The 26,089-nt window shown below is 40.3% G+C and overlaps 1 protein-coding gene across 9 annotated transcripts in view; it reads left to right on the top strand.

Annotated features, from left to right (window-relative positions):
- Positions 1-26,089, top strand: part of agrn (agrin) — a 553,557-nt gene that overhangs the window by 272,919 nt on the left and 254,549 nt on the right. The gene's annotated exons all lie outside the window — the stretch shown is intronic.

The following is a 26,089-nucleotide window of genomic DNA, read 5'->3' as shown; positions in this document are numbered from 1 at the left end:
CCCCGGGTGGAATTGAAGAGTCGCATAGTTTGGGGGAGGAACGATCTCCTCAGTCTGTCAGTGGAGCTAAATTTAACTATTTAGATTTAACTAGATGACATAAAGAGGCTTCTAAAGAACATTGAGTTGGAGTTTTGGAAGCTGAAATGTCATAACATGGCCGTATTTTTGTTTTTGTGCTAAGATGCATACTTGCTGGACCCTGTTCAGGCTGTTTTATTACAAGGACTCATTTTGCTTCTACTTCTAAGGAAGTACACCTTACGCCTTGAATCTTTACAAAGTCATTGCCTGGCACCAAAATGGCCATTGGCTATTTCAGTTCCAGTGAATGTACCCCAAGTAACTCATTAAAAATGTCCAATTTAGAAGTGAGTACATTTTTCATGACGGCGACTTATGCAACCATCACCCTACGTATATTATTGCACACAGCGCCCTGCTAAATACATCAGCGCTCTACGTTTAATCACCAGACTCATCAGTCCTGTTCACAACCCACAAGATCTGAATAATCAGACGTCCTGTGGTGTCAAAGCTCACTCATATAGCTGTCATGATTTATGGCTTTGACTCTCAATTTAGCACGTTTGTATATTAATTTTTTTTTTGCACTTGTTTATTGTTAAAAAAAAAAAACCCATCACACTAGTATTTTTGTGCTTGTTGCTTGTGGCATTGTTGTTTAAACACTCTAGCCACTGCCTACCACTTGAATGCCAGCATAGTTACAAGTGACACTTTTAAAGGGGATGGTGTGGTGACACAAACATTGGTGTATTGGATTCTCTCTGCAGAAACAGTTTATTTATCCATCCATCCATCCATTTTCCAACCCGCTGAATCCGAACACAGGGTCACGGGGGTCTGCTGGAGCCAATCCCAGCCAACACAGGGCACAAGGCAGGAACCAATCCCGGGCAGGGTGCCAACCCACCGCAGGACACACACAAACACACCCACACACCAAGCACACACTAGGGCCAATTTAGAATCGCCAATCCACCTAACCTGCATGTCTTTGGACTGTGGAAGGAAACCGGAGCGCCCGGAGGAAACCCACGCAGACACGGGGAGAACATGCAAACTCCACGCAGGGAGGACCCGGGAAGCGAACCCGGGTCCCCAGGTCTCCCAACTGCGAGGCAGCAGCGCTACCCACTGCGCCACCGTGCCACCCACAGTTTATTTAGGGGAACACAAATCCAGATAGTGTAAGGACCTTTATGCTTGCTGTCTGTTGACTTGGGTTTTTATTTCAGTGTTTTGGGCTTTTGATGATCAGTACTTTTGACTTCTTCCTGTCTGATATTCTGCCTGTCCCTGACTTCGTCTCTGCTCTTTCCTCCCTTTTAGCATCTCCCTTAGCACTGGAAATAGCTAAAGGACTCTTTTGAGTTTACTGCTGGGAGCATTACCTGTTTCATTTATGACTTTGGTTTACATTTCTGGATAGTCAGATGTTTTCACACTCCTAGTCCATTTGTTTTCATTCCCAGTCTAGAGGTGATTTGTTACTTTGTTTCAGTTTTCATTTAGTTTGATTGCAGCTTACACTGCATGTGTTCAAATGAACTAAACATATCAATAAACACCTCAAGGAAATGTTGTAGATGTTTCATTGCAGCAGAAACATTTTTTTCTAAGGGAAGAAATCATGGAAGGTCGACAACAATTGTGTATCTGCACCACTGCTATTTCCAGAATTATTTGGTTGTTTTGATCAAACACAACTGTATGAGCAACATGGACATTATTAACTGGAAAAATAATAAAAAAGAATGTACTGTTATGCATAATATGAAATTTTAAATAGGCAAGTGTACAAAAGATGGCAAGCATCGCTAAAGGCACACACTAATGTGTGTGTTTTTCATTTAGACAATAGACATGTCAGGTGAGTTTCATTTCCCTGCATTATGTTGTGTATTTACTCTCTAGGAACCAATATATGAACCTCAGATTACAGCTAGTGATGACCGAGTCTTTGGTTTTTGGCTATGGTGTCATTTCAATATAGATCTTTTCCTAAATAAGGATGATGGAGATTAGTATGTGGGTTACACATAAGCCTTTGGAGAGGTCATCTCTTTAGTAACATGGCATGCTTGTTGTAGCTCCACTCACTGAAAAAGCACAAGGAGTAATGACAGTTTGTTGACACCTAGAGTTCAGATATATCGGTTGAGAGACAAAACTTAGGCCTTGTCATTTGAGGAAAGGGCAAACAAGTTGTAAACATAGACCTCAAACACTCTAGAAAGGCCTGAAACCTACAAAATCACTAAAAGAGAGAGGGAATTCAATAAACCCAGGCACGTGGAACAGAAGTATTTATAACTTAATTTTGTTAATTAAATTAAATAAATGAAGCACAAAAATAACCCAAATTAAACAAACTGAAATTATAAAAATAATTTAAGAAAGTCAAAATAACAAAAAGAAAAAAATGGCAAAAGAATAAATCTAAAGAAGAAACGAAAATACTACAGCAATAAGATAAAAAAAGCAAAAACCTGAAAGCAACCATTGAGAGATTGAAGGGTGTTTTGTCATGGTAGTGTAGGGGACCCTGTTCTCCCCTTTGTACTTTTTATTATGTAGACCTTAATAGATTGCCCAAAGTCCTTGCTATAGACCTCATTTGTTATGCTACCTATTATACCTATGACTTCAAGAAACAAGATAGAGCACTATAACAGGTAGGAGAAAAAGTGGCACATTTATTCATGCACTTTACATAACATGTCCAAAATGTAACCAACCAAAACACAAATGTTGGCAAAATAATAAAAAATAATATGACCTAGTTCATATTGAGTTTTCAAAATGCTTAGATTACCAGGTGGCCCTGTGTCTCAGTATGTTGATTACTCTCTGGTCCGATGTGGTCCGGCATGGCATTTGGTCCAGCATGCCCGCTACATAGAGCAGCTGAAATGAATACTCCTCAGGGTGGAAAATGGTGCACAGAAAAAGTAAGCCTCTGTATCAGTCTTAATTTAACTTTCTCAGCGTTATGTTTACCTCCGGAAAAATGAGCCAAAAACATTGAATTTTTTTTTCAACAACAAAAAATATTATTGTATGCAGCAGAAACATGTAAATACCAAAACATCAACATAAATATAGTAGGAAACGTATGCCTAGTGGCCACTGCTGAACTGATGCAGATTTAGCACAAGTCTTTCTTGTGATATGTTTTGAAGTTGGGACAGTAGAAGTGCGTTTCTTTGTGCACTTTTCTTAATTTTTTTCTGTTGCTTGCACATGAGAAGGCAGAAGGTTGGTGCCTGATCTGTTACACCAGCACAAGACTTAATGACTTCCACATTTCCCCTGACACAAACACTGACAGTTGCTGCAATGAGACCAGTGCTTTAGAGGCTAACGTCTTTATTGTCCATCCACTTTTTCACAATCATTTTGCCTTTTTGACACATAAATATTGCACCATGCTGCAGTGTTACGTGACTGAAGTCACTAGAACATATCATGGTGGTTTGGTCATATAGTGTCGTATGCATCAGTTCCTCTATAAGTGGCATGGGTCTGATGATCAGTTCACTTTGTCATCACAATCGCTTGACTCAATTAATGGTTCAGTTTGTTCTAAAACTAGATTTACAATTTCTTGTTTATATACCATTGTATGTTTTCTTTGAAGGCTCTGTGCCAGTCATGAATATTGATGAGTTACCTTAGAGTGTCAAAACACATGGAAATATTCATGATTTTTTTGCAGCATGACGTTATTTTATTCATTAGATGGCAGCAGAGTTCTCTCTTGGCCACAGCTTAAGCATACACAGGACATCATATCATATCCTGGGAGACATTCGGGGTTAACTGTTTTTACATAGAATTTCAAGTCTGAGATGGGCTCAGTGTTAACAACAAGGAGTTTAAAGAAATTCTGTGACTTCTTGACATACTTCTTGAATCAATGTGGGGGTGCAGTTTTTAAGGACTCAGCTCAGACAGGACCCAGTCCCCCCAGTCCAGCTTTGTTCCTGTCAGCATTTTCTCCAGTTTCAAAGGATGCACAAATGTAGTTTCAGACAAACAAGAACGAAAGGATATACCGGTAATTAAGTCGTAACTGGGTTCTGAAACTTCTCTTCCAGTCCATGATTCCTCCCTGAGGGTAATGGCTTATGGATTGTAAAGTGTCCCTGCACACCTGGCCCACTCTGGTCACCTCTCCCGCCTTCCTACCACAGATGACTCGAAAGCACTTAATAGGAATTCTTATCTAATCTAGTAGGGTAATAAATATGCAGGAGCAACAACTGGCTTATCAGGCTTCCCTCCATTTTAAAATTAGATGTTGTTAGGCAGTAATTACCCTGCCTGTTTAAACATTTATATTCTGATACATTGATAATAAAAAATATCAACCTATATGCTAGACAATTATTATCCATTATAAGGGGCAAAGAAAAAATTCACAAGAAAATGAAAACACCACAAAACAATGACACAAGCCTAACATAGATGTAGTGAGAATAAACTTTGAAGGAGAAAGAAAAGATCAAAATCAAGAAAAAAAGAGTTGTGCTACACGAGTGAAGCAACACCAGTGGGAAGCTGCAAATAGTGAGTGTGCGAGCAGACTAAAGATCAAGCGATGTCCGTCATGAGCGCGCCTACAGCAGTACCAGTCTGAATCAGGAGGGCGGATATCACATGCAAATAGGCTGTCGCCCACAATGCAACCCAACTAATAAAGAGGACTGCCATATGAGAGAGCGGCTGTGAGAAATACGTTTTGGAGTTCCCCGATTTTTGCTATGTTGCCGTCTTTTTCATCTGTAACATTTCAAAAACATGCAAATGTTTTCCCAATCCGGGCCCCTGAGAGAGTTCTGCAGTCTTTATACTCAACACCCTCCATAATATCACTCTGTTTAGCATATGTGTGTGCGTTTGTGTGTGTCTGTGAGCCGCCAGCAGCCGAATTAGCTGTATATTTCAGGCAAACTCATTAAACGAAAAGGAAACGAAACTGTTGGCAAACCACAGAACTGTTAAGTCCATGGCAGATAATAACATCTGTTTTTCTGACGTGTTTATAAATATTTACGAGGCTTTTGAAGTTTTAGCTACCTTCCAGCAAGGAAGGGGGTCACGTTAGGAGCAGAACAGATTGATCTGCATTTAGGTTCTCAAGGCGCTTTGTAGTGTGTGCTTTCTTTCTTTCTTTCTTTCTTTCTTTCTTTCTTTCTTTCTTTCTTTCTTTCTTTCTTTCTTTCTTTCTTTCTTTCTTTCTTTCTTTCTTTCTTTCTTTCTTTCTTTCTTTCTTTCTTTCTTTCTTTCTTTCTCACTTACTCACGGACCGAGTTGCGGAAATTAGAATCTAAATGATATCAAGGAAAAATCTCCATTGTTTAATTCATACTGAGGACTCCCTACACCTTTTTACCTTCCTGCTCCACTTGAGTCAAAATTCAGTGATTCGGATGTTTGAGATGTCATGGCGAGACTCCAAAGACAGGCTCAGGCTTCGAGCACTATGCAGTGTTTATTGAACTCTTTGATGTATTAAAAATATCACTGAAGAGGAAGAAAGGTTTCAATTAGCAATGTTTTTTTAAAAATGTTTTACCCGTTAGGTACTAATTACGACAGAAGGAAAATGGCTAATTAGCAGCATGCGCCAGGCCCCGTGTTCGAATTTAGACACCTGCAGTTATGCTTGCTGTGAGTTTTCAACCATTCAGGTTTTCTAACTTACAAGACATTGCTGATTTCCATTACATAAAGATTTTGAATATCATTGCTTCCTTAGCAAACAATGTCATCATACAGTAAAGACTCCAGTCAAATGGAGCGGTGGGTAGAGACGCTGGGAGGCAGAACGCTAAAGTTAGCCTGATCTGGGGGTGCATATTTTCAGCACATCTGACCTGAAGCTCAACGTCTCTTGATGAACTGAGATATCTTTATGGGCGGGCTGGGTGGTTGGAAACTGTTAACTTTGCCTTTTATCATATAGCCCATGGTCCAGTGGTGGTTGATGGTGCTGTCTTAAAGCTGTGGTTCAAGTCATTTAGTGTGGTGCCTTTTCCATGGAGGGTGAGTTTTCTGTTATTCCTTCCATATTTCAGTACTACTTAACTCCCTGTATTCAAGCGGACCACCATGTCAGCACTATTTAACTCCCCATATCCAAGCAAACACTATACTATGTGTATCACAGTACCCATCACATCTGAGCCACTTTGACTTATATCCCTGTGTCCTTTGAGGCAAGACCATTTTGCACTGTGGATCACAGTAACGACTGTACTTAAGCAGCACCACTATTACTTCCTGTATCAGGCTTAACCATAAAGATGAACCACTTCATTCCCTGTATTCCATCAGCCCTTACAATGGGAGCTTGTTGCTTCTCATATCCCAGTGTGTTATGTACCAGTAAGCCAACAAGTCATTTTTGTGAGTACCAGGAGATAGATGTGGGACAGAAAAAGTACTCAAAACCAAGAAATCAAAAGTTATGATCTTGCCAAGACTTGAGACAAAAATTGTACATAAAGATGTTAGCTAAAAAGGTCAAAACAAAAAAAAAATCAAATGAGAAAAGTTTTAAGCAGTGTAGAAAGAGGTTTTGAATCTTTGAATTATGACTTTTAACCCATCATGACGGTTACCCATGTGTCATGAGTTCTGATTACATGCAGCTAGAAACACAAGGTGCTATTCTAACAACAGATTTCCAAAGTAACGATAATTATTAAAATACAAGAGGGTAGCCAAAATGCACAAAAAGTTAAAGAATAGTATAAAAAATTAATGTCAAAAATTAAATCTATGACTTTAAAAGCATAAGAAAATATAAACAGAAACCCAATCAGAACATATAACTGGGAGAGAGCAGAAATAAATAGTAAGGGGTCACAAAATTTTCAACCCCTAAACTTAAGTTAGAATGGTCTATATAAAGCTTATTTTCTCAGGAAAAACTGCACATTTTCATGCAAAATCTTAATGAAGTTAATCTTGGACAGCAGAAGTGCTTTGTGACAAACTTTAACTTGTACCACTAGTGACTTCATGGTGACATGATGGCTTGTGGCTTCCCTAGCAACCATGTAGCAACCACTCAACAAAATGAAGGCACCCATTCTAAAAAAAATGGCGCCTGGCAATGATATAAAAATAATAAAATGACTTTAACATTTCAAGAAATTATTATTAAAACTGAAAATAACATACTTCAAAACTCTGAATATGTATGAAAAAGATCAGAGAAACGTAAGAGCAAGGTCATAAAAATATAAACCAAACATACTTCATAACAAGTGCCCTATTCTGCTACCCAGGGCAAGGGTCATATTGACAAAGTGAAGGTCAGAACTAAGAAGTAGCAAAAATGTAAAGTCAAAGGTATCAGGGCACAAAGTCAAAAACCAGAAAACTGTTTAAGAAAAGTCAGTGAAGTCTTAGAAATGTTTTACCGTATAGCATGTGGCACTGCATTATAAAGTGTCACAGAGGTGACATCACATGGCATGACTTTGGGAAGCATACCCCTTATCAACATGTGGCCTCTAGGCAATATGACCACAAAATGGAGATGACTACAGAGCAAAAATTAAAATATAGAAAAAAAAATAACTGTAATGAAATAAGTTTCTTCCAAAGCAAAATATGTGAGGCTTCCAAAACAGCTAGAGAACAGGCCGACCTCAAAGAGACTTCAGGCCGACCTCAAAGAGAACCTGCTGGTCTTCAACTGGAGTAGGTCCAAAAGTGGGGAGCTGAGAAGGCAACTCTAAATTTCACAAAAATAAAGCAAAAGCCTGCTCAAGATCAATGACAACCTCTGGCTTATGCACAGAAATGGCAAGAAAGAAACTTTATAAATAGATGATTTATTATAACAATATCAAAATACATAGAAAATCACAAAAGAGTAAAAAAGAGGCAAAATGGAGTTGCCTAAAAGGGTTTCCTAAGCAAACAACTCCTAATTAAAAAGCAAAAAGAACAGTAGATCCATATATCAATAGCATTGCTTACAGTAAGCCCACCAAACATGAATGAGTCCTACTCCTGAGCCTTTTAGTCAATTTAAATAGGCTGAGTGAGGGCCCAAGAGTGATGACATCAGGGTTGTCCCACCTCTTGGGGCTCCACCCTCAAAGAACATGGAACAGCAAAACATTTAAAGAGACAGAACATAATTGGACACATAACAGAAACTATTTAAAAACAAAACACAATTATTCATATACAACATAAACAAGGCCATTATTTGCAGTGTGCGGGTTTTTCAGCAGGTAGTTCCCAAAATTCCCAACCGTGCAAAGCTTCCTAGTGGCATGTAAATTATTTGCCAGCTCTGTCCCTGGAAATGATGCAAATTCCTGTGCAGACAGTGATATCCAAAGTAGCATTCATTAGTGCCAGAAGGTTAAATGACAAAGCCATCATATTCCTCACATGGCTACCAAACACAAATCTTTACATCTTTCCTTGCCACAAGTGGACTTGCTCCTGAGATGTAATGCAATGCACTTAGGTGGGAGCACTTAACGCTACTATATCATAACTCCAGGGTTCAAATCTCTGCTTTTCCCTGTGTGTCTATGCAAGCATTTATAGGGTCATTATTATCACATGTACTGGGTGATTGCTTTACTTTCATGTTCTCATTAAAATGCCACAGTACATGTCACCTCACCACTTCCAGCGCCATGATCCGTTAGTGCAACTACCTCACTTTGAAACTTCTGAAATAACCACCTGAACTTGAACTGCTACATTCCAGTTAGGTGGCTGATGGGTTGTTTGGCCCAGTTTGAGTGAGCGAGTGTGTCTGTCTGAATGTGTCGTGCCCTGGACCACTACAGTACACTTTGTCCCCAAAGCCCAGACTCTGAATAAGTGTATTTTGAGCCTATGCACTATGCTTAGTACTACAGTATATACAGTGCTGCATGGTTACTGCCTGACCTAGCTGGAGCTTCACCCCTTGTACTCCTTCTCCTTTCTTGGTGTCCTGGGTAGCTGGCTGTGAACTGGCCTCTTCTCAGTGACCACTGCTTCTTACTGACTGCACTTCAAGTCAAGTCAAGTTAAGTCACATCACTTAACATGAATGTACAAGTGAATGAAAAAATTGCGTTCAAGGCCCAATGTAGTAGAGCAATATTAACACAATTGAGTATACTCAAAATATGAAGTCAACGATCACACACTGCAGAAATAACCACAATACAGAAGTGAACACTTAGACTTGCTTAAATTTATACTCTATACAATACATAATGACAACACAAAAAAGATGTGGTGCAATGGAATGCGTACATAATATATCAGCAACATGGATATGTGCGTTATGGGACGGGGTGTTGGTAACGGTTAGTACCAGTCACTGTACAGAGTTCAGCTCTTAACAGTTGATGGAAGAAATTGTTCTGGAGCCTGCTGATCCGGGACGTGGTGCTATGGTTTTATCTGCCTGAAGGCAATGGTGAGAACAGTTGATGTCTTGGTTGACTGGAGTCATTGATCATTTTCCTGGCTTTCCTTACACACTGCCTAAAATATATATGTCCTTTAGGTTGGGAATGTCATCTCCAGTGATTCGTTGGGCAGATCTCCCCTCTGCTAAGCTTTGCGGTTGATCTTCTATCCCACCCTTCAACTTGTTGGCCCGTGTTCACTTGGAAGACCTCACAGGGACTCGTTGCAGATTTCATGTTATCCCCTTATTAGATGCCTGAAGGGTGGAGCACAAAAAAAGCCGATATTGTATTATAAGTTGTGTTTAATCAAGAAGCCAAATCTGACAAGAGAGAAAGAAAATATGGGTTAATTAAGCTTCCTGCTGGCGTTTAATTTCAATATCTTACCAGTCGTGGTAATTATAGCCTGTTCTTAGAAAAAAGAGAGAGAGAGAAAGCATCGAGAGTGTGAAAAGCGCTGCTATTTAAAACGAGGGCATTTGCAAGGGAAAAAAAAAGCCCCATGAAACTGAAAGATTTGCATCGCAGAAAAGACTCATTTTGAATAGTCTTATTAGAAACATAGCATTTGCCTTCATAATAATTGCGGCGCACTCCCTAATTAGTCTTTATAGAACGTGCAATTGTGCATCGGCCTTTTAGCAAATAAATATCTAATAAAATCAGGTGTTTCCACTCTTTTGAAATGGAAATGGAAATTCAGAAAGCGGAAGCCTTTTGCTTGCCTCCTAGCTTAACTGCTGACCTCAATTTATGTGCGTTACAGATTTGATCTTATCTGGGTTTCAATATACCTGGGGTACAATTTACATTAAGATTGAAAAGCAATTTAGATTGGCACAGCGTAGTTTGTCTTGTTTGTGGAACGATTCAGGTGAATCTTTTTTTTTTTTTCTTCTCTCTCTCTTTGCCGGTGGGGTTGGGGGTGTTTGAAGTTGCTTTGCTCATTGAGCAGGCTCAGAAATAATGCTCGATAATGAATTCAACTTTTACTGCATCTCAACGGTGAGCCACCAGCCCCGGGAGCAGCAGAATTAATTATTGCTGCAGCCCCGTATCTTAATTAAATCTTTTCATGTCAGGGGTTTTGAGAGAAAAACGGTCCAAACTGGAGATCATCCTTCTGGGAGACAAGCAGAAGGGGGTCACTGTATCAGTAGTATCGGCACAGGCGGAGTGGGGGTCTCAAGAGAGGGATTAGCCAGCGTTTTACACGGGATTAGAGAATTACCTGAAAGATGGCACCCTTTTTTTTTTTTTTCTCTTTTTTGAAGCACTGCTGTCTTGATTTGTGAGAGCAAAGAAGCTGTGATTGAGGGAAGACTCTCTTCACCTGCGCCCTCCACATCAAGTGGCTTTCTCACTTCACAGCAGATTAAGGCAGCGAGAACCCTATGGGGATCAGTGAGCACCAGGTTTGCTAGGGAAAGAGAGATCATCAGTGCATACGGACGGACATCTGTCAGACTACCGGTGCGCCATGCCAGAAGTCACTCAGTAAAGAGCGGGTTTCAGACCACCATGCCAGTCACTTACCTTTGAATACAAAATCCCAAAACTAAACTGGCATGATATATAGTGGGGAAATAAGTGTTCAACATGTCAGCGGTTTTCTTGTAAACATTATTCCAATTCAGCTATGCAGATGAAACCTAGACCAGGCAATGGTATTAACTCAATAATATGAAACAGCCAAAGAAATCGTAACATTCCAATCCAAAAATAAGTTACAGTATGTACAATAAAGTGGAATAACACAAGGGAAAAAGTAATAAAACATTAGGTAAAAGCATTAAAGCAGCTAATCCTACATATTAGTTCCCCATAATAAGATTTAGCACTCTGAAAATGGGGTACTCACCTCTGAATGCTAGATAGCAAATTATTTGTTACCAGCAGTCACACAAGAAATATCTTGGAATGGTGTAATGCCCCAGATGCCTGCAGCCATGGGACTCTTCCGTCTCCTGGGACATTGACAGTAATAACTAAGGATGGAATAGGGCCGCTTGTCTCATCCTTTTTGGAGTTCTGACCCACATTTTCCCATGCAAGTTTGTTTGTGACCCTCTGGGGTACCCCTTGGTGGTCTAAGTGTGATCATCCGATTGTTCCCTTTGGGTGCTTCATGTGCGATCTTCAAGTCAAGTTCCCCTCAGTGATTCATTGTCAGAGCAGTGGGCCACCCGTTTTGATTATTCAACTATGATGGTCAGAACAGGAGGGGGGTGTTCCCCTTGGCGATTTGAGAACAACCATAAGAGTGGTGACTTTCTAAAATGCACTCATGACCTTCTTTCTATTTAAAAGGATATTACCTTGTGACCCACTGCTTGAGAAACTTGGGATTAGGGAAAATCCGGGCACAGCAACAGTTATTGGCATAAGAAGTGCGTACTGCGTTTATTCAAACAATCAAAGTAACTGTTCAGAAAGTGCTGTACTTCAAAGTCTTCTCCAATAAATAATCCAATAAAACAGTGCAATGTGAATGATAAAAATCAACAAATAGATCCAATAAAATAAGTTAAAACCAAGAATAAAATCACACAGACTGGTATGGTGACTGGTATTCTTTATTAAAGTTTTTGGGACTTCTTGGTGGCTGTTCCTGGGTTTCAGAGTTTGAGAAATTTGATTAAAGCATTTATTTAATTTTATCTTGGTTCCTAAATAAGTTACTTTTTAGTGTCGTCTTGTAGCACCTTTTTGAATATTGACAGGTGGGTGCCTTATGACTTTCACATTGGTCGCTACCAGAAGTCCTCAGAAGCTTGCTCACGTGGAATCATATAACATACTACCTTCTGGTGGCCCTGCAGACCTATTTCTTTAAAGGGTTGGATGCCTGTAAGAGATTTTGCCAGAGAGAGACAACCAAACTGTCACCAGTGGTTTGGGGAAATCTGGGTGGTTCCTTGCTTGTCCTTTATTTCACTGTTCTTTTGCTGGCATTCTTAAAGATCCACCCTCCAAGGGACTCTTCTTATATTTACAGGACCACAAGCAACTTCCTCATATCCAAAGGGGCATTCAGTAGTGCTGCCAGTTTGTATTACCTACACGCAGGGCACGTTTTGAGCCATTCCCTTGCTTTACGCCACTTTAGCCCACTTTAGGCCAGATGCCCCACATTTTTTGGAACTACTTGCATGCTGGGTATGCTCTCCATATATTGAACAAGCTTGTTGTTCAAGCTGTCCAAATGAGGGGCCAGTGAATTGATTTTTACTTAACACATTCACTGTAATATGTTTCACATTACAGGCAGATAGATAGACATTTATTTTTTAAATATATACACACACATTTTAAGAGCGGCACGGTGGCTGCCTCGCAGTTAGGAGACCCGGGTTCGCTTCCCGGGTCCTCCCTGTGTAGAGTTTCCATGTTCTCCCCGTGTCTGCGTGGGTTTCCTCCGGGTGCTCCGGTTTCCTCCCACAGTCCAAAGACATGCAGGTTAGGTGCATTGGCGATTCTAAATTGTCCCTAGTGTGTGCTTGGTGTGGGTATGTGTGTGTGTGTGTGTGTGCCCTTCGATGGGCTGGTACCCTGCCCAGCATTTGTTCCTGCCTTGTGCCCTGGGATTGGCTCCAGCAGACCCCCGTGACCCTGTGTTAGGATATAGTGGGTTGAAAAATGACTGACTGACTGACTGACTGACACACACATTTTATTATTTTATATATAAACAAACAACAAGCCCCTTCCCAAAACACACCTACCCCTAAAGACACACACAAGACCTTCTGGCTTGAATAAGGGAGCTGCTGTTGTCGATCCTGGTCATGTAGGTGGGAGTAAAACATGATCAGATCTGCTAAGTTAAACAGCAAGTTAACATTAAAAGGCATTGACATTAGAAAAGAGCAGGGCAAGCTGCTTGAGTGAACAAATCCAACATGCTAATTGAAGTGACCCCCTGGTTAAGTCAACAGCATTCTAGGGTCAGAATGATTCATTCATCAGAGTATTAGTACAGAGTGAATCATTTCTGATTCACATTAATCAGAATGATGAGACTTATCTCCCTGGGCAGTAGCATAGATAACATAGATGGATAGAAAGTTATGAAAGGCACTATATAAAAGATAGATAGATTGATAGACAAATAGATGTGAAAGATGCTACATTCTGGATATATAGTGTAAAGCCTTTTTAGTGTGTTCTGCAGCCACACTGTTGAACTGAAATCCATCTGTAAAGAATGCCAGTTCATCCTAATCTAATTTGCATTGTTTCCATGGCTGTGCGTTAATGGCTTGTTTGACATGTCTCGTTCGCATCACTGCGTGCTATTAGGACCCAGAAGTTAGAATGCTGAACACACCGAGCAGCTGTATCTTACGGACTATATTGAACAAATCACATGGCCAGGCTTTGTTATGAAAACTTGCACAGGTTTGTTTTTAAATAATGAGCAATTTCAATGATTATGAACATTTCTTATTTTTATTAACATTATTACAATTATAGATCTGCTTAGAAATGCACTGTCTAGTTGGAATCGTGCCACAGAATGTGCAGCAGACATTACCCAGCATCAAGAAGCAGAAACATTCCGATATAAGAAAAGAGTTTCATGAGAACAGATGGGTTTGTATTTTTTATGTCTTGCTAATTGAAAGGAAGCAATCGAACCTGTTTTGTATGCAGCCATTTCCGCCGCCTTATGGGAAAGCCGCATCTGTCTGTTTTCCAAGTTAAGAACTTGTGGTAATAGTCTCAGGAAGCTGGTGGAAGCAGCAATTGAGAGAGCAGCTCACTTTTCATGCAGAGGTGGTAATCAGATCTGAAAAGGAATCCTGATTTGTTGTGATTGTTGTGATGTTTATTTCTGAATCATCAGTGTTGGATGCAGTGCCTGAGGTGTCACTTCAATGGTAGCTTTGTTTCACTTGCTCTTCCCTACTGCCATTTGCTTTCCGTTTTTCTTGTTTACATGTGGCTAACCATCACTCTTGCTGACTTAATGATGAGTAGTGACCCTTCAGCACAGTTGTCAGCTGGCACGATTCCCACCTCCCTTTCACCAGTGATTGCTGACATTGCTACCTACGTCTGTGTGAAATGGGCAGCAGAAAGGCTGTGTGCACTCAGTGACATATTTGTGCTCTCTACCTCTGATCACAGAGGCTGTGTTCCCCTTCTAATAGTCCAGATCGAGTCAGCATGTTCTCTTTCATTACATTTTTGTAATTCTTGTGTCTCATTATTGTACAGCATTGCTATTAAATTAGCCTTTACTGATCATCTTTATGGCTCCATTTCTGTGGTCCATCCACTTCTTTGCCTTTGTGGAACAGTGAGTCCCACGTATTTCAATAATATTATAAAGTAATTTACTGCAGCCATTTTTTGAATACAGTGGACCCTTGACTTACGAACTCAATTTGTTCGCGAGGGCTGGTTGTAACTCAAGTTGGTTGTAAGTCAAGACTATTTTTCCCATAAGAAATAATGGAAATGCCCTTAATGTGTTCCAAACCGCAACACAGCAACACTTACTTAACTTTTTTTAATAAAAAAGGGTTGTATAATGTGCATAATTTACCAAGACCACCAATAATTTTTCTAATGTACTAACCAAAAAGTTATAAAAAGTGCCTAGCCTACCAGAAACAACAATTTCATACTGTACTCACCATTTAAGTTGACATCTTTGGCTTGCAGGAAGGGAGGAGGAGGAGAATGAAATGGAAGGTGGTTATTGTTCGGAAGGAGTTTCCTTATACAAATCTTTTCTTTGTAAAATTGTTCGAGATGGTGGATTTCAACATGCTGTACATATTAGCGAGATCGGTCACACGAACGCCACTCTCATATTTCCACACAATTTCCTTCTTCGTTTCGATTGTGATCGCTTTCTTTACCTTCATTACCTTCTCTTCCTTCCTTAGCAATTATCGAAATAAATTATATAAATCACTGCACTGACCGAAATTACGTCCACAAACACATGTATCTGGGCTCCGAATGACGCTTACAAACACTCACGGCTGTTTGTTTACAATCGCACAAGCGGATACACGTGACCGCATTCGTAAACCAAGTTGTACGCATGTCAGGTCAGTCGTATATCAAGGGTCGACTGTACAATTTTTCCATGGTGAGAACTAATCCTGCCAGTCCGGTGAATGGAACACTCACATACACACCCAAACTCGATTATACGAAAACAGTCTATTAACACCATGTGGAAACTTCACACAGAGAGACGCCAGGCTGGAATTTGAACTCAAGGCACCCCATTTTTGAGGATCACGTTATATTACTATGCCAACTGTAAAAATGAATTTTTATGCTGCAACCAGGGACTAAAATATGGTCTAAGTGTCTATTGTATTATATTATACACTTATCCAGAGCAGTGTTGCAAGGAAGCAGGAGCTTCTCCCAGAAAGCAAATGGCCAAAGTAGAAAAAAAGTCCCTTGGCCAGGGCACCAGTCCATCGCAAAGGTGAATACACACATAAGGGCCAATTTAACTTTATACTATACTAGCCAAAGATTTTCTTGGGTATACAGTGAAGCCTCGTTTATCACGGTTAATCCGTTCCAGACTGTACCGCGATAAATGAATTTTCGCGAAGTAGGATTCTTTATTTATAAATCAAATATTTTCGCAGTTAGAGTATAGAAAACCTGTTTACGACCTTCTAAATATGTTTTTTAACATTATTAGAGCCCTCTAGACATGAAATAACATCCTTTAGTCACCATTAATAAACTTAATAAAGTTAACTTAATAAAGTATCTATCTATCTATCTATCTATCTATCTATCTATCTATCTATCTATCTATCTATCTATCTATCTATCTATCTATCTATCTATCTATCTATCTGTTACACTCGTATTACCCAATATATTAGACAAAATAAGAGAAAATAAGACATATTAGACATTACAAATATCATATTATTATTATTGTACTGTACATTTAATTACACACACACACAGTTCTTACACACAACCACTAACCTATGAAGGCACGAGCTCAGTAGGAGAGTCTTCAGGTTGTAAGCTGGAGCGCTGATCGCACCCTCAGAGGACACAGACGCACCTGGGAAAACCCCTGAAACAGCTGACAGCCTACCTTCACATTGCTCCTTACCCTTCTTACTTGCGCTATAACGCGCGATAAACCTCTCACGCGGTACACCGCTTACTTAAAAGTATTGTGCAGCACCTCTCAGCTTTGGAATTGGTTGTTTTGTTTCTCTCTCTCTCTCAGACATTCTCTGCTCCTGGCAGAACTGTCATCTCTGACTTGTCATGGAGCACGTTTAAACTTTTGAAAAGAGACAAATGTTTGTTTGCAGTGCTTTGAATAAAGTTCTTTTTTTTCTACAACCTCCTGTGTCTCTGTGCAAATCTGTGACCCAAGCGTGACAAGGTGTTGCAGTATCTTCAGCAGGTGCGTCGTTGTCTTCTTCCGCTGCAGGAGTACTGGGAGTAGGCAGAGGGTGTCTGGGTGCGCGGCTGAAGAACATCTTGATAGGCAGTTGCTGGCGCTGTCTTTTCATATGCGTGAGGAGGCTTTTGTAGGGTATTGCCATCTTTGATCATATACAAGAGTTTCACCTTCTTCTGGATGGTAAGCATCTTCCTCCGGCGCTTAGTTTCATTGTCAGAAGACTTAGAAAAAGCAGCACGTTTAGGAGCCATCGTGGGGCTTAGATAAAAGTTCTCAGAAAGTGCATGCGTAGTGATGTAAGCGTGTATGAGAAAAAATCGCGATAGAGTGAAGCCGCGAAAGTCGAACCGTGATATAGCGAGGGATCACTGTATGTGTATAATGGGTCTTTTAACTCTTGTCCCTTTTGTCATTGCTGGCTGTCATATCTGTCATTTACACTACCTCTCTACTAAGTTCTGCGCTGTCATGAGTCAAGAATTTGTTCTTTTTGTGTCTAATTGGATTCCATACTCGTGGTACCTCCTTGCTGGGCAGCACCCATGAATGCTACTCCTGTGCATTTCCTAGTTTATTGTGGTTTCACAAGTGGATGTTTAATCCCATATTAATACACTAGATGGCTTGTTGAACCATTGTTATAGCATGTAAGCTGTTGTCGCAGGTGGCTGGGGGGGCGACCCGGCCGGGACACCCAGAGGACCGGAAGAGGGCTTATGCCCGCCTCAGACCATGTGGGGGCAACCACCCTGATTACTATGGGGACCACGGGTACAGAGCTTTGAAGCTCAACCCTGTAGGGGCCCGTGATCACCGCCAGGGGGCACCCCGATGCCTTGGGAGCCCTGGACCTCAGCACTTCTGGCACACCCGGAAGTGCTGGGGGGAAGAGAAGCGGGCACCCCCGAGATGCTTCTGGGTGCGCAGCTGGCACTTCCACCACACTGAGGAGTGCCGGTGGAAGATTGCTGGAGAGCACTTGGAGCACATCCGGGTGATGATAAAAGGGGCCACCTCCCTCCATTTGGGAGCGAGAGTCAGGAGTGGAGAAGGACGGAGCTTGGGAGGAGAGACAAGGAGGCGGCCTGAAGAGAGTGAGGCATTCGAGTAGTGGCCTGGACTTTGGGGACTTTTGGGGGTTTGTGGTGCACTTGCTATTTGTATATATGTACAATAAATGTGTGTTGGGTGACGTCAACATGTCCGCCTGTCTGTGTCCGGGCCGGCTTCCACACTGTGTAAAACAGCATGTTTTTATGTTGTTTTCTTCTGTTCAACCCAAATGGCCTGACTGGGCATAAGTACTGGACTCAAGCAATTCAGGGCTAAGGTAATAGAAGGGCTTGTGGTCAAAGCTAACAATCTGAATAGCTTTTTCCTCTCTCTGCCATCTTCTTCTAATGAACTAGCCCACTCTAAAACCATCCCTACTACCTGCCACTTCAATTGCAGTGATCAGTGATGAGTCCAGCTCTGAAGTGAGTGAGGAGACAGCTGAGTAGACTGTACATAGTAAAGGCATCTATCTATCTGCTCCAGTTTGCTTTTTCCCATCTGGACAAAGCTGACAGCACTGTGAGGATTATGCTTTTTGATTCTTCCAGTGCCTTCAGTACCATCCAGCCATCCTTGTTAAGTGATGTTAACTGTTAACTTGGAGATATGCGGGTAGATGAGCCTATGGTGTCCTGGATAATCGACTATCTGTCCATCAGACTGCAGTTCGTGAAGCTCAAAGACTGTGTCAATAATATGGATGTAAGCAACACTGGAGCACAACAAGGAACAATTATGTCTGTTATTCTCTTCACTCTGTACACCTCAGACCATATAAATATAACACCAGGTCTTGACATTTGTAGAAATACTCGGATGACTCTGCACTTATGGGGTTTATTGATAAGGGGGGTGAGACAGAGGATTGGAGTCAAGTGGAGAACTTTGTTTCTTGCTGCAAAGAGAAGTGTCTGCATGTTAACATCAGTAAAATCAAGGAACTGCTTATTGACTTTCAGTGTGCCACAGAGCCTCTATGTCTGGTCACTATTCAGGGAGTGGATGTAGAGGTGGTGCACTCCTACAAGTACTTGGAGGTCCATATTAATGACAGGTTCGACAGACCTCGTAACACAGAGAAACTATATAAGAAAGGACACTTTTTTTGGACGCTGCTTTCTTTTAATGTAGGTAGTGACATTCTTCTGTGCTGGCCAGTGTGATTTTTTTTTTAATACTGTTTGTTTTGGAGAAAAGCTCTCCCTTGAAAGAAGGTAGTCTTGGAGCCCAGATGGAAGTGCAGGAAAAATCTTTATTACACAACAGTGTAACAAAGAGACTTGACTGTGGTGCAAGTGTCCGAACCAGGAAGTGCATCAGTTTATATTACATCTCTTATCGTCTATCCAAAGCACTCTCCTGTTAACAGTTCTTCCCAACATTACCTAAAGACCATCACCTGACCAAATCTGGCTATAATTACTTCATAGCCTGTGCAGGTGTTCTTATCATTCTACTGAAACTTGTTCATTTGTCAGTTACACAATTTGAGTCAGGAAGACACATATATGGATTACCGGACCGCTCAAAATATATGTTGCTCGATGTAATCAAATGAGGATCTCTCAAGGTTAAAATCTTAAGCAGCAGCATTTCTAAAACAATAGCCTCCTTGTATTTTTACAGTATACTTTGCCCTGACTTTCATTGCATCATATTGGTGATTGAGCAAGCAAATGAAAAACCAGGACCAGGCTGCCACATGCAAAAGCAAGTTTAACTTTAAATTGTTCTTTGCATTATGCTTAATAAAAAGAGATATGTTTTTACTTATTACTGTATAAAAGTCATCTTATATTACATTACAAATACCATATGTGTTGTGCAGGGCTGGCAACAACACTTTAAGAGAGGCCCACCAAGCTGATTAAGAAGGCAGGCACAGTAATGTGTGAATTTCCCCTTGGGATTAATAAAGTATCTATCTATCTATCTATCTATCTATCTATCTATCTATCTATCTATCTATCTATCTATCTATCTATCTATCTATCTATCTATCTATCTATCTATCTATCTATCTATCTATCTATCTATCTATCTATCTATCTATCTATCTATCTATCTATCTATCTATCTATCTATCTATCTATCTATCTATCTATCTATCTAATGAGACACACTCTCAGCAACCTGGAGATGGTAGTGGAGGACAGAATGAAAATGAAACTAAACTAAACTAAATGCCATTATGAACAATGCTGCACATCCTCTGTCTGACACACCAGCATTGAGGACTTTCAGCCAAAATCTATCTATGATGAAACTTTTGAGAACTTCACCCCAACAGAGATACTGGAATCCACTTCTGGAGTGCTTGATGGCTGGGTGATCCATGAAGCCCAGTTAAGCTGAGCCCAAAAAGAATGCAAGCTGCCACCAAGTGGGTTCATCACTCTCAAGTGAGTCACAGGCAATGACTGGAGCAGACTTAGGCATACTTGACCATTGGCACTGGAATGTAGAATATTTCTTTGGTGGGAAAAGAAGTGGAACTCATTTGTAGGACTGGCCTAACCACATATTATTGGCTGTGCAAAGAAGTAATCTTTCTTCTTTTCTGGGGTTGCCCCGTGGAACAGGCCGTGGGCTAGTGTGAGAATAACCTCAAAGCCAAAAAGTCCTCCCTTCAAATTTAACTTTTCTGTTTGTAGCATGCTTAACAAGACATTTGGAATTTGTCACTGTAACTGGTTTTAATGTTTTCACACGTACTTGTGTGCCACCTTTAAAGGCGCAATCATGCTGCTGTCACACGGCTCAGAGGTGCATACCACGTTATCAGACAACGTGCTACAATTCAGTTAATAACATTTAAAACAGGTCACTGATATCTAATACATTCATAGGAGTGTTGTGCGATCTGAAGCTGTACGTACTCGACACTTGAATAAAGAGAGGTGACTCAGACTAGCAGAGTGCCCACTGGACATACCTAGAAAATCAAAATGGACACAGAGGGTTTTCTGGGATTGAATAGCAGATACCACCTTTAAGAATGAGTTCAACTTCCTCTTCCAGAGGAGCTTCTTCTGAATCTCTGGAGAAGTTGGCAGAGATTTTGGCAGTTGAGACCACTGTGGTTTGAAGATTTTTGGTGCCTGTCATGTTAACACCCCCAGGGCCAAATGTTGGAAACCAGCAATAAGTGAAGTCAAAACAAAGAGGCCATCGATGCACTATTAGCAGAAGGGTCTCCAGATTTGACTGAGATGTGTACTTGAAGTAGAGCAACCAAGTGCATCCTGGAACTACAGGGCCTAAGACAGGTTCAGAAAGATATATCTGTTTAGTTGTAAGAGAGGATTCTGTGTGTGGACCTAGTCCAGGTCCTCAGAAGATATCAATAAAACAGATTCAGCTGAATTGTTTGACTAAATGGTTAACCATATATAGTACTTAAGGACCAATGGTGGAAATTAAGGAGAAGTGTAGTTAAGACTGAAGCCTGGCATCATATTGTTGTGGGAATCAGGAAAAAACACAGTGACATGTAGCTAAAGCAGAAACCTTGTCGACCATTATGAAGAATCTGGATGAGATATTGGGATACCTGTGCTGTTAGCTAAACAAACTAGTTTGCTGGAATTAATGGTCTCCTCTCGTATGTCAAATTTCCTATAGTCTTACCTTCTGGAAATGAGAAATGCATGGGAAAGCATATAAAAATTAATGTATTATTATTATTAAATGCACAGAAAATTTCAGAGCTATTGGGTTTTGCATGGAACTTGAAGATAGTGGGACTGACTGGATTAGTGGGTCTATTTTTTAAAAAGGTGGACAATGTCTGAGGGTTTACACTCCTCATCCTCCCGGGAACTGCTTGTGTCAGGTACTGGAACAATGACTTCATTGGACAATTGGACCTCAGATTCAGAAAGAGCAATGTGGAATCTGCCCTGATTGGTGAAGACTCAACTACCTCTTTGTCCTTGCATGTACAATTGAGGGATCATGGGACTTTGCCAGTTCTGTCTACATGTGTTTTATGGACTTGGAAAAAGATTATGTCTGTGGTATCTTGTAGAAGATACTACCACAAGTATATGGGAGATAGATAGATAGATAGATAGATAGATAGATAGATAGATAGATAGATAGATAGATAGATAGATAGATAGATAGATAGATAGATAGATAGATAGATAGATAGATAGATAGATAGATAGATAGATAGATAGATAGATAGGGCAATATGTTAAAAATATAAACATACAGGGGTTTACATTATAGGTAGATAGATAGAAAAGACAATATTGTAACACTAACACCTTTTTGTGTAGTTATTTTATGGTGGATATTTTCTTTTAGGATTTTCTAACTGGTTTGATTTGTTTTAGCAAAGCTTGTTTTTGTTTCTGTTCCTTCTTTTCCACTCTTTATTTATGTGATGCTATATGATGTATCAAGTGACCACATTCATCACTTCCATTACGTCATGTCAAGTGACAGTATAAATATGGTGGTGATTCCATTGTACAAACTTCTAATTCTACAGCAATAGTTAGCTATTTTCACTAACAGGCCCAAATTTCTTTTTTGTTTCAGTTTATTGAACTTTTTTAGGTCTTCAACTTCTGATTCTCATTTTATTTCCGTGCTTTGTTTACCTGATCATTCTGTTTCTTTAAGCTCTGACCTAGTCCATTTATTACTTTGATTCTTGTCTCATGATTTAATCTTTTGGTCATTTTCTCTTCTCTCACAACAGTCCCAAGAGCCATATCTCATAAAAACAATTTTATAGACAGATTGATATGTAAGAGGATGTATTATAGAGAGATAGTAAGATTTGAGAGGTAGTGTACAATAGATAGATAGATTGTACTTTGTCCCAAATTGAGAGTCTTTATTTGCGATGTGAGAGTTGTGTTTCTGTATATTTAATAAGCTGAGAATATTCAGCATTGCCATTGGCCTTTTTTATGGGCAGGAGTATATGTTTTGGACGGGATGCTGATTTGGAGCCATAGTCTTGCTTCTTTGCTGTTTGCATCTTGACCTCATCATACTGTGATTGCTGATGTGTACTGGAACAGTTCACAACTGAGTGTGATGCAATTGGGATGAGAATTACGACCTCCATGTCAGTACCAATGCACAGATTTTTCAGTATTCATTTGATTTTCCTTTTCACTCATCATTGCATTGTCTTTGGTTCATGACGATGCTGATGTAAAACTAAAATAGGAACATCATTAACTAAGTGACAGATAGCCACTTCTTGCCTTACACTCAGCTGTTCTTGTGTTCTGTGTATATCAATTACTTGTGTTTTCTTTTGTCATTGTTTATGATTCCTTTAGCTTCTGCCACCCTTTTTTCAGTCCATACATTCCTTTTGAATTATATTGGTGTCAGCGCTGGGATCTGCCTTATTGCATTTCTGTTATATTTATGTCTCTGTGGTATTATAATCCCGCCTCTCACATTTTCTTTTGTCCTTGACTCCCTTTGTGTCATATTTCTATCAAACACTGATGTCTGACAGGGGTGGTAATCCCCTTTTGTGTCTCACCTCGGTTATATTCATGTCTGCCCTTGGGCCCTACCTTGTGTTGTTTCTGTCTATCACCTACTGTCCCTTTTCTTCATTCTGTTTTTCCTTTGGGATTTTGACCTTAATCTTGTTATCTGTATTGTACTGGTGTGGGTGAAACCTCAAGATTTGCCCTGTGACCTCATTTGTGATTTTCCTTAGGCCCTGGAGGGTGTCCTCCTTCTTTTATGTTCTTTATGGACTGGCTAAGTGTGTTAGGGGTCAGGTTCCACAGTCTTTGTTCCCTGCACCTCCACTAGTTTTGTATTTCTTTGACTGCATCAGGGATTTCCTTTCCTTGTATGTGTCAGGAATGCGTGGTTGATTAATGTAATGTGTGTGCTTTTGTTTCAATGCGTTATTAATTTTTTTATTTCCATTTATTATTTTTCATTGTTGTTATGATTAAGCCATTGTCCGGAACACATTAATATTCACTTTTGATGTTTCCACTTTGTTCTGATGTGTTGCTAATTTTCATTTCTTGTTTTGATTTTTTTTTCATCTGTGTTGTTTTCAATGGGTATTTGTTTCTGCATGTTGTCAGGCAACATGGTGGGTATCTGTGGGGGCATAGTGTCGACATAATACTTTAAAAGAAAATAGACATCCCAAATGCAAAGACCTTAGACACAAAACGAAAATCAATTAAGTAGAAGAATTACAGGCTTTGACTCGTGTTTCATTTTGTGCTTTTGGTGCTGGTTTAGTCCTTGTAATGTGACAAAAGAATTGCAACGATGGCTGTGTACGGACTTTGCCAGAGTTCCCCCAAGTACACTCCAGCTGACTCTTAAAAGAAAGACCTTACAAAATCTCTGCCATTTGCTGCCACTTTTATTCCCTAGGAAATCCTGTTTGTCCAACTGCAAGTTAGCAGAACATTTTGTTTTTGAACCAAGCTGCTCTGTTTAGGAGTCATTTGATTTTCTTTGAAAACTGAGCAGCTATACAGAATTTCAGTAAGCTTAGCCTGGGAGCATAAAGAAGAATTCAACCTTTTTAGACGTTCTCAGATTTTATTGTGCCACTAGCCGATGTACCCAGCATTCCATGGCTATAGTTGTACTAAGGTGAGAAAGCAAATATTTGTGTGTTTTTTTTAAATGTTGGCCCTTTTGTTACAGCTGGCTAAAATGCTAAGGCCCCCTGTCATCTGCACTACCTCTCCATTAATTGGTCTGCTGTCATGAGTCAAGAATTTGTTCTTTTTTGTCTGATGGGATTCCAGAACTTTAGTAAACTCCTTGTTGGTTTGGAACCATAAAGGTTACTTCCGTGGATTTCCTGGTTTATTGTGGTTTCACAAATGCATGTCTAATCCCACATTAATAAACTGGATGGCTTGTTGAATAATTCAGTGCATGGACTGCAGAAAGCATCTACTGTGGCCAGGGAGTACTGGGTTCAAAAGCATTGCTGCAGATCTAATTGGTATTACAGAAGACAACATCAGTGGTGCTATTCAATAATGTTCTAATGACGTTTCAGAGCTATTCACTAAACGGTGACTTAAAATGGCTACAAATCACAATGCTATATTGGCAAAATTATCATAAAATAGACTAGAATAAATGTCTACCATCAAGAAACAGTAAAAGTTGCTAACACTGTGCTCTGTCATTCTTGTTCTACCATACTCTGAAAAGCAACTCAGCGTACATGAAAAAATCGTGTTTCATTGTGGCTTATCTTCTTTGCCCAATATTGCTGTATGGCTGACAGCTCAAGGCAGTGTATACCATTTGAGACTCGATTGATTACATTTCTTTTGTTTTTCGTTTCCCCAGTTGGAACACAGGCAGGTGAAGTTACTTGCTTATAGATAGATAGAAATGAAAGGCACTATAGATAGATAGATAGATAGATACTTTATTAATCCCAAGGGGAAATTCACATACTCCAGCAGCAGCATACTGATACAAAAAACAATATTAAATTAACGTTTACTCCCCCAGGTGGAACTGAAGAGTCGCATAGTTTGGGGGAGGAATGATCTCCTCAGTCTGTCAGTGGAGCAGGACAGTGACAACAGTCTGTCGCTGAAGCTGCTCCTCTGTCTGGAGATGATACTGTTTAGTGGATGCAGTGGATTCTCCATTATTGACAGGAGTCTGCTCAGCGCCCTTCGCTTCGCCACAGATGTCAAACTGTCCAGCTCCGTGCCTACAATAGAGCCTGCCTTCCTCACCAGTTTGTCCAGGCGTGAGGCGTCCTTCTTCTTAATGCTGCCTCCCCAGCACACCACCGCGTAGAAGAGGGTGCTCTCCACAACCGTCTGATAGAACATCTGCAGCATCTTATTGCAGATGTTGAAGGACACCAGTCTTCTAAGGAAGTATAGTCGGCTCTGTCCTCTCTTGCACAGAGCATCAGTGTTGGCAGTCCAGTCCAATTTATCATCCAGCTGCACTCCCAGGTATTTATAGGTCTGTACCCTCTGCATACAGTCACCTGTGATGATTACAGGGTCCAGGAGGCGCCTGGTCCTCCTAAAATCCACCACAAGCTCTCTGGTTTTGCTGGTGTTCAGGTGTAGGTGGTTTGAGTCTCACCATTTAACAAAGTCCTTGATTAGGTTCCTATACTCCT

Source organism: Erpetoichthys calabaricus, chromosome 8 (assembly GCF_900747795.2).
Source record: "Erpetoichthys calabaricus chromosome 8, fErpCal1.3, whole genome shotgun sequence".
Lineage (NCBI taxonomy): Eukaryota > Metazoa > Chordata > Cladistia > Polypteriformes > Polypteridae > Erpetoichthys > Erpetoichthys calabaricus.
Note: the sequence above shows the minus strand (reverse complement) of the source record. Positions and strands in the feature narration are given on the sequence as shown.